This window comes from Bubalus bubalis, chromosome X (assembly GCF_019923935.1).
Source record: "Bubalus bubalis isolate 160015118507 breed Murrah chromosome X, NDDB_SH_1, whole genome shotgun sequence".
Classification (NCBI taxonomy): Eukaryota; Metazoa; Chordata; class Mammalia; order Artiodactyla; family Bovidae; genus Bubalus; species Bubalus bubalis.
In genome coordinates this window covers 82,673,511-82,683,817 of record NC_059181.1, presented here as the reverse complement: position 1 = coordinate 82,683,817, position 10,307 = coordinate 82,673,511, and positions in this window count along the sequence as shown.

Sequence of the window (10,307 nt, the reverse complement as noted above, 5' to 3'; positions counted from 1 at the left end):
CCTCCCACCTCCCTCCCCATACCATCCCTCTGGGTCATCCCAGTGCACCAGCCCCAAGCATCCTGCATCCTGCATCGAACCTGGACTGGTGATTCATTTCTTATATGATATTTTACATGTCTCAATGCCATTCTTCCAAATCATCCCACCCTCTCCCTCTCCCAGAGTCCAAAAGACTGTTCTATACATAAGTTGCTTCAATTGCATCTGACTCTTTGTGACCCCATGGACTAGACTGTAACCTGCCAGGCTTCTCTGTCCATAGGATTCTCCAGGCAAGAATACTGGAGTGGGTTGCCATTTTCTTCTCCAGGGGATCTTCCCGACCCAGGGATTGAACCCATGTCTATTATGTCTCCTGCATTGGCAGGCGGGTTCTTTACCACTAGCGCCACCTGGGAAGTCTTAATTTTAATGAAATCCATTTATCAATCTTCTTTCCTAGTTAACTCTTTTTGTGTAGAGTAAGAAATCTTTACTGAAGATCATGAAGATATTTGTCAATGGTTTGATCTAGAAGATTTACTGTTTTGCCTTTCACATTTAGGTCTATTCAGTTCAGTTCAGTCGCTCAGTTGTGTCCGACTCTTTGTGACCCCATGAATTGCAACAGCCAGGCCTCCCTGTCCATCACCAACTCCCGGAGTTTACCCAAACTCATGCCCATTGAGTAGGTGATGCCATCCAGCCATCTCATCCTCTATCGTCCCCTTCTCCTCCTGCCCCCAATCCCTCCCAGGATCAGGGTCTTTTCCAATGAGTCAACTCTTCGCATAAGTTGGCCAAAGTACTGGAGTTTCAGCTTCAGCATCAGTCCTTCCAATGAACACCCAGGACTGTTTCAAATTATTGTTAGTAGTTGTATATTCAGTGTGAGGTAACAGTCATGTTACACTGATTTGTTTGTTCTTGTATTAATATCATGCTGTCAAATAACTGGGCTTTCCTGGTAGTTCAGACAGTAAAGCGTCTGCCTACAATGCGGGAGACCTGGGTTTGATCTCTGGGTCGGAAAGATCCCCTGGAGAAGGAAATGGCAACCCACTCCGGTATTCTTGCCTGGAGCTGCATAGCTAGCTAACCTTAGTATCTGATGGTATATGTAGTATATGTCCACCAATTTTGTTCTGCTTTAAGATGTTTTGGTTATATTAAACCCTTTATGGCTTACCTTCTGGCTCAGAGAGGAAAGTGTCTGCCTGCAATGTGGGAGACCTGGGTTTGATCCCTGGGTTGGGAAGATCCCCTGGAGCGGGAAATGGCAACCCACTCTGGTACTCTTGCCTGGAAAATCCCATGGATGGAGAAGCTTGGTAAGCTACAGTTGATGGGGTCGCAAAGAGGCAGACACGACTGAGCGACTTCACTTCACTTCAAGCCCTTTATATATCCTTATACATGTTAGAATCACTTTGTCTAAAGTGCCTTCTGGGGATGGTTTTGAGCTTATTAACTCAAATGAGCCTCCTCACGCCCTCGTAACTTCAAAATCGACGTAACATTTGAGGCAGTGACCAGCAGAGCTGTCTGTGGCAGGCTCCTCCCTTCTCGCGATAATTTGCCTTCAAAGTACCGTGAGACTTGGAAGATAATACTTCCGTGTGCGATGGCCGCTATAGTCAGCTAACTTGAGGTAAAGAAGATTAGCCCGGTACTTCAGGCTTCTCAAATTTCCAATCCAGTATGATAGCCTCTAGATTTATGCAGATTTCTCATTCTCCTCAGTAGAATCTCTCTGCCTTGGTGCCAAGCCTCTTCTTTGACTTGTGCACGGAATTAGCAAATGTCTCAGTGAAGAAAAAAGTCCGTGATTATCGCTCACTTAGGAAGGACTCTACCTCTGAAATTTTAGTTCATCTTGTTCTTGTTTCTATAGATTGCAGATATTTTTAAAACTTATTAATTTTTCAGTTTATCTTTTGTTGTTGTTGTCGTTGTTTTTAGTTGTGGCAAGAGCGTTCACACCCCACTTGAAAGTCCAGTGAACGTTTGGTTGGCATAACCTTGACCCTCTCACCCATCTTGGCTGAATCGCAGGTGAGTAGTTCATGAGTGGGTCAATTCAGTAGGTCAGTGGAAGGGCAGGTATTAATAAAATGGACACAGTGTTCCTGTCACAGATAATGGGGATTGCTGTGGACTGATGTGGCTCTCTCCATCCTTCTGCCTTGGTACTCATAGTCAACTTGGAATTGAGCCGGCTTCCAGGGATGGGAAATGAGATAACATTCTGTCTGAGTTCTATTCCTGCTTAGAATGAGATGTCAGTGCTGGATCTGACATCGAAAAGGTGTCAGAATAAGGTGTATTTTCCTCCTGTAGGCACCTGAATTTGTACTCGCTGGCATAAGACTTTAGGAATCAGACATGGGCTGACTTCCAATTCTGTAACTTTACTTACCATGTGACTGTGGGCAAGTTACTTGATTTCTGTGTTCCTCAATTTTTCCGTCTGTAACTTCACAGGGTTGTTGAGAGGATTAAATGTACTAATAGGAAAAAAATTACCTAAAGTGTAATAAGTCTTTAATAAATGTGAACATTTATTAGAATATTTATGGGCATGCCATCTCATCCTATATATAGTTTTTGAGATTGGGAATTATACTTGTTTACTTTTTAGGGGCAAGTAAAATTTACATATAGTGGCATGTACAAATATTAAGAGTACCATTCAGTGAGTTTTGAAAAATGCATAACCTTATATAATCCATCACCTCAGTTCTCTTTAGCTTCTTCCAGTCATTTTCCATTCCCCAGATGCAATTGCTATTTTTATTTTTCCACTGTAGATCATTTTGTATTTTCTAGAATTGCATATGAATAGAATCATAGAATATGTATTTTTTGGGTCTGGCTTCTTTCATAAAGTATGATGTTTTTGATGTCCCTCCATGTTTTTATCCTTAGCAGCAGTGGCTTTCCTTTTATTGCTGATTAGTATCACGTTATATGAATAAACCACAGTTGATCCATTCTCCTTTTGATTGACATCTGGGTTCTTTCCACTTTTTTGGTTACCATGCATAAAGCTGCTATAACCATTCTTATAAAAAGTCTTTTTGTGAACTTTCACTTCTCTTGGGTAAATACCTCAGAGTGGAATTGCTGGGATTGTATAGGTGCTGGCCTAGTTTTATAAGAAACTGCAAGATATTTTCAAAAAGGTTGTATCCTTTCACATTCCCACAAGCAGTGGGTGAGAATTCTGGTTGCTCTATAGCTCTGTCAACATTTGGTGTTATCAGTCTTTGATTTTAGCTAGTCTAGTGAGTGTGTTGTGGTATTTCATTGTGATGTTAATTTGCATTTTCCTGATGACTAAGATATGGAATATATTTTCTTGTGCTTATTAGCTGTTTATTTTTCTTCCTTTGTGAAATGTTTGTTAAACTCTTTTGCCCATTTTTTATTTTTTATAAAATATAAATTTATTTATTTTAATTGGAGGCTAATTACTTTACAATATTGTATTGGTTTTACCATACATTGACATACATCTACCATGGGTGTACTTGTGTTCCCCATCCTGAACCTCCCTCCTTCCTCCTTCCCCATCCCATCCCTCTGGGTCATCCCAGTGCACCAGCCCCGAGCATCCTGTATCATGCATCAAACCTGGACTGGTGATCTGTTTCACATATGATAATATACATGTTTCAATGAGATTCTCCCAAACCATCCCACTCTCGCCCTCTCCCACAGAGTCCAAAAGACTGTTCTATACATCTGGGTCTCTTTTGCTGTCTTGCATACAGGGTTATTGTCACCATCTTTCTAAATTCCATATATATGTGTTAGTATACTGTATTGGTGTTTCTCTTTCTGGCTTACTTCACTCTGTATAATAGGTTCCAATTTCACCCACCTTATTAGAACTGATTCAAATGTATTCTTTTTAATGGCTGAGTAATACTCCATTGTGTATATGTACCACTGCTTTCTTATCCATTCGTCTCCTGATGGACATCTAGGTTGCTTCCATGTCCTGGCTATTATAAACAGTGCTGCGATGAATACTGGGGTACACGTGTCTCTTTCAATTCTGGTTTCCTCAGTGTGTATGCCCAGCAGTGGGATTGCTGGGTCGTACAGCAGTTCTATTTCCAGTTTTTTACATAATCTCCACACTGTTCCCCATAGTGGCTGTACTAGTTTGCATTCCCACCAACAGTGTAAGAGGGTTCCCTTTTGTCCACACCCTCTCCACCATTTATTTCTTGTAGACATTTGGATAGCAGCCATTCTGACTGGTGTGAAATGGTACCTCATTGTGGTTTTGATTTGCATTTCTCTGATAATGAATGATGTTGAACATCTTTTCATGTGTTTGTTAGCCGTGTGTATGTCTTCTTTGGAGAAATGTCTGTTTAGTTCTTTGGCCCATTTTTTGATTGGGTCGTTTATTTTTCTGGAATTGAGCTGTAGGAGTTGCTTGTATATTTTTTAGATTAGTTCTTTGTCAGTTGCTTCATTTGCTATTATTTTCTCCCATTCTGAAGGCTGTCTTTTCACCTTGCTTATAGTTTCCTTTGTTGTGCAAAAGCTTTTAATTTTAATTAGGTCCCAAATGTTTATTTTTGCTTTTATTGCCAATATTCTGGGAGGTGGATTATAGAGGATCCTGCTGTGATTTATGTCAGAGTGTTTTGCCAGTGTCTTCCTCTAGGAGTTTTATAGTTTCTGGCCTTACATTTAGATCTTTAATCCATTTTGAGTCTATTTTTGTGTATGGTGTTAGAAAGTGTTCTAATTTCATTTTTTTTTTTTTACAAGTGGATGACCAGTTTTCCCAGCACGACTTGTTTAAGAGATTGTCTTTTCTCCATTTTATATTCTTGCCTCCTTTGTCAAAGATAAGGTGTCCATAGGTGCATGGATTTGTCTCTGGGCTTTCTATTTTGTTCCATTGATCTATATTTCTGTCTTTGTGCGAGTACCATACTGTCTTGATGACTGTGGCTTTGTAGTAGAGCCTGAGGTCAGGCAGGTTGATTCCTCCAGTTCCATTCTTCTTTCTCAAGATTGTTTTGGCTATTCAAGGTTTTTTGTATTTCCATACAAATTGTGAAATTATTTGATCTAGTTCTGTGAAAAATACCATTGGTAGCTTGGTAGGGATTGCATTGAATCTATAGATTGCTTTGGGTAGTATACTCATTTGCACTACATTGATTCTTCCAATCCATGAACATGGTATATTTCTCCATCTATATGTGTCCTCTTTGATTTCTTTCACCAGTGTTTTATAGTTTTCTAAATATAGATCTTTTGTTTCTTCAGGTAGATATATTCCTAAGTATTTTATTCTTTTCATTGCAATGGTGAGTGGGATTGTTTCCTTAATTTCTCTTTCTATTTTCTCATTATTAGTGTATAGGAATGCAAGGGATTTCTGTGTGTTGATTTATATCCTGTGACTTTACTATATTTATTCATTAGCTCTAGTAATTTTCTGGTGGAGTCTTGAGGGTTTTCTATGTAGAGGATCATGTCATCTGCAAACAGTGAGAGTTTTACTTCTTCTTTTCCAATTTGGATTCCTTTTATTTCTTTTTCTGCTCTGATTGCCGTGGCCCAAACTTCCAAAACTATGTTGAATGTTGAATGTGAGAGTGGGCACCCTTGTCTTGTTCCTGACTTTAAGGGAAATGCTTTCAAATTTTCACCATTGAGGATAATGTTTGCTGTCAGTTTGTCATATATAGCTTTTATTATGTTGAGGTATGTTCCTTCTATTCCTGCTTTCTGGAGAGTTTTTATCATAAATGGATGTTGAATTTTGTCAAAGGCTTTCTCTGCATCTACTGAGATAATCATATGGTATTTATTTTTCTATTTGTTAATGAAGTGTATTACATTGATTGATTCGCAGATATTAAAGAATCCTTGCATCCCTGGGATATAGCCCACTTGGTTATGATGTATGATCTTTTTAATATGTTGTTGGATTCTGTTTGCTAGAATTTTGTTAAGGATTTTTGCATCTATGTTCATCAATGATATTGGCATGTAGTTTTCTTTTTTTGTGGCATCTTTTTCAGGTTTTGGTATTAGGGCGATGGTGGGCTCATAGAATGAGTTTAGAAGTTTACCTTCCTCTGCAATTTTCTGGAAGAGTTTGAGTAGGATAGGTGTTAGCTCTTCTCTAAACTTTTGGTAGAATTCAGCTGTGAAGACATCTAGTCCTAGGCTTTTGTTTGCTGGAAGATTTCTGATTAGAGTTTCAATTTCCATGCTTGTGATGGGTCTGTTAAGATTTTCTATTTCTCCCTGGTTCAGTTTTGGAAAGTTGTACTTTTTTAAGAATTTGTCCATTTCTTCCAAGTTGTCCATTTTATTGGCATATAATTGCTGATAGTAGTCTCTTATGATCCTTTGTATTTCTGTGTTTTCTCTTGTGATCTCTCCAATTTCATTTCTAATTTTATTGATTTGATTTTTCTCCCTTTGTTTGTGGATGAGTCTGGCTAATGGTTTGTCAATTTTATTTATCCTTTCAAAGAACAAGCTTTTGGCTTGTTGAGTTTTGCTATGGTCTCTTTTTGTTTCTTTTGCATTTATTTCTGCCTTAATTTTTAAGATTTATTTTTATTTTTGTGTTGTTGAAGCTCTTTATATGTCTTTATATGTCATGGTTACAAGTTCTTTGTCAGATATATGTTTTGTGAATATTTTCTCTGTCTGTGCATAGTTTGCTCATTTTATTAACCATGTGTTTTGATGAATTGGTTTATCTTTGTACCCCTGCTGTTCATACATATTTGAAACTTGATAATATCTACTACATGAAAGAGTTAAATTTTGTCCCTCCTTCCCTTCTTCCCTTCCTTTCTTTAACAACACTTAGTGGTTACCTATGTGGCAGGCACTCTTTTCTTTTTGCAGAAAACAGAAGAGTCAAGCTTCCTAATTTCATGAAACTCCATTTTAGTTTAAATGTGGGAAGGGGTGAGAGACATAAAAAGAAATGAATAAGCAAGAAAATATGAAATGATTATAGGCACTGGAATATAAAAATGTGCTGTATGCATAATGAGAAAGTGATGGTTAAGACTCTTTTTCAGGTTGGTGGGTCAGAAATTAGAGATGATATTTAAGCTGAGACCAGAATGACAAGAAGCCATTTTTTTTCTAAGGGAATGGGATTCTAGGCAGAAGTATCAGCTAATAAGATGGTCCTTATGATGAGTTGGCACTAGGTGCAAACTACCCAAAATACACTGTTAGGCAAGCACCTTAGGGTCAGGGGTTGCTTTAGACATTATCATAACTGGAATAAGCTGATGCTATGCTGTTACTCGGAGAAGGCAATGCCACCCCACTCCAGTACTTTTGCCTAGAGAATCCCATGGATGGAGGAGCCTGGTAGGCTGCAGTCCATGGGGTCGCTAGAGTCGGACACGACTGAGCGACTTCACTTTCACTTTTCACTTTCATGCATTGGAGAAGGAAATGGCAACCCACTCCAGTGTTCTTGCCTGGAGAATCCCAGGGACGGGAGGGCTGGTGGGCTGCCATCTATGGGGTCGCACAGAGTCAGACACGACTAAAGCGACACAGCAGCAGCATGCTGTTTCTATTCTTAGCACTGCAGTATTTGGCAATTTCTCAACACCCTCCCGGTCCTCCCCACATCCCCACCTCCTAGGTTCCAAGATGCTTTGAATATAGAAATTGTGGATTAGCTAACATAGTGGTCAACAGGGTTATGGCTAGGTCACAAAATTTTTTCCCATCAAAGGTAACCATGAGATAGAAAAAATAAATCAAGGGTTACATAAATAATAGGTAACTTCATTTGTCTTTGGGCTTCCCTGGTAGCTCAGCTGGTAAAGAATCTGCCTGCAATGCAGATCCCCGTTTGATTCCTGGGTCAGGAAGATCCACTGGAGAAGGGATAGGCTACCTACTCCAGTATTCTTGGGCTTCCCTGGTGGCTCAATTGGTAAAGAATCAGCCTGCAATGTGGGAGACCCGGGTTTGATCCCTGGGTTGGGAAGATACCCTGGAGAAAGGAACGGCTACCCACTCCAGTATTCTGGCCTGGAGAATCCCAGATAGTTTATAAAAGGGCTTCCCTGGTGGCTCAGTTGGTAGGGTCTGCCTGCAATGTGGGAGAGCTGTATTCAATCCCTAGGTTCGAAAGATCCCCTGGAGAAGGAAATGGCAACTCACTCCAGTATTCTTCTGGAGGGGGCTTCCCAGGTGCTGCTAGTGGTAAAGAACCTGCCTGCCAGTGCAGGAGACATAAGAGATGTAGGTTCGATCCCTGGGTCGTGAAGATCCCCTGGAGGAGGGCAGGGCAACCCACTCCAGTATTCTCCTGGAGAATCCCATAGATAGAGGAGGGTGGTTGGCTACAGCCCATGGGGTCAGAGTCAGACATGACTGAGTGACCGACACTTTCACTTTTCATTTGTCTTACAAAATAGCAACATATGAAATGTTCTACCTCTCTGCTTTTTACATAGATTGTGTCATAAAAAAACTCTATAAATACAATACCTATTTGATAAATAGACTATAATTTGTTTCTAAATTTTGACCAGTTTCAAGAGAGATGGAAGAAAAGATGTGAAGGAATAGTGAAAGATGACGATACAGAGAGAATGAAATAGAATGAAACACATAGGTGATTAAATGAGGTGTGTTGGCCAAGAGCATTAATTTAAAAAGAGTCCTAGGGGGAGGTAAAGAAGCTAAGAAAAGAAACTGGGTGAAAAGGAAGCCAGACATTAAATAGGTTTTGTGTGAGTACGTTCCTGTTACCCTCTTGTGCTCTTGGGCTATGGGCACCATAGTAGGTTATTGCTTCCTTTGAAAAATGTGATGGGGCTCTCTAGTAGTATTTAATACACTTTATTTCTGTATCTTTCTTCTCATGACCTGATTCATGCTTTACACTAATACCAAATTCCTTTTATTATTTTTCCCATTATTTCCTTTCACAAAGCAGAGATTTCTTGTGAGTTAAACTGCCATGTGTCTAATACCCATTCTCCCCTACTTCAGATGGAAAGTTGCCTCCAACCAAAATTGTGTCTTCTGGGTATCACAGTGAGGACTGTCATCATCAGGGAAAACCCTATAGCTACTATCAGGATTTTAGATTAAAAAAATGTGTGGTTCTGACGGGACTTATGCTAGGTGAAGATACTATATACTTGAGTAGGTCATACCATGCACTGTGGAAACCAGCAAGCTCCATGTGAAATTCACAGACCATCTGGCTGATGACTTGCTTTACTTCAATAAAGGAAGGCCTTAGGAGTTCAAGTAGCTGGGGCAAAGCCTGAGGCTTGCTGGGCTCCACTGTGGTCAGAACTGCTAGAAACAGGGCAAAGACAGATTTGGTAGTATCGTAAAAGAGTGACATGGATGGCTGCTTCCTAATATTCTCCACTATAAAAAAAACTTGACTGAGGCTGGAGAGAGGAAACCAGCCCAATTTGCAGGACTGATGGCTAGAAATTTAATATGTATATATGCCCAAGAAAACAACTGGCCAAAAGTACATAGCTATACTGATCAGCTGTGGACTGGAGATACATATTCTAATAGAAAATTACAGACTGTTTTACTGCAGGAAAAACAATCTGGTGAAGGGAGATATGAAAATAAATCAATGAAAAGAATTTTATCAATTCATGTAGGACATGTGCAAGCTCGTCAGAATGGAAAGACAGAATAATCTACTTAGAATAAGAGAGGAGACAATCTGACTGCACCTCCCCCCCTAAAAAAAAAAAGAAAAAAAAAAAAAAAACTAATTCTAGTCTTGGGAACTCCAAATCTCAAATCAGGCCCCTTGTCAGTTCAATTTAAGGTTGCAGATTGGGCATGTGAAACCTCAGGGCATGTGGACATGAACATTCTAAGTAGGTAGAAGAGAAAGAGTGTAAAAAAAACCCTATGAATCAAACAAATGAGTAAGCAATATGAGCTATGTCAAATTACTAAAAACTTGCATCCTCAACAAACTCATTTTTAAGGGGAGCAGAGGTTGGTAAGGGCTTCCCTGGTGGCTCAGATGGCAGAGAATCCACCTGCAGTGCAGGAGACCTGGGTTCGAGCCATGGATTGGGAAGATCCCCTGGAGAAGGGAATGGCTACCCACTCCAGTATTCTGGCCTGGGACATTCCATGGACAGAAGAGCCTGGCAGACTACAGTCCATGGGGTCACAAGAGTAGGACAAATGTGATATGTAGATTATCACTTATCTTACCTTACCTTATTATATACTGTAGATTATATTGGGCTGTTCTCTAGATTTCTAAACAAAGAATATTACCTTGAAGAAGT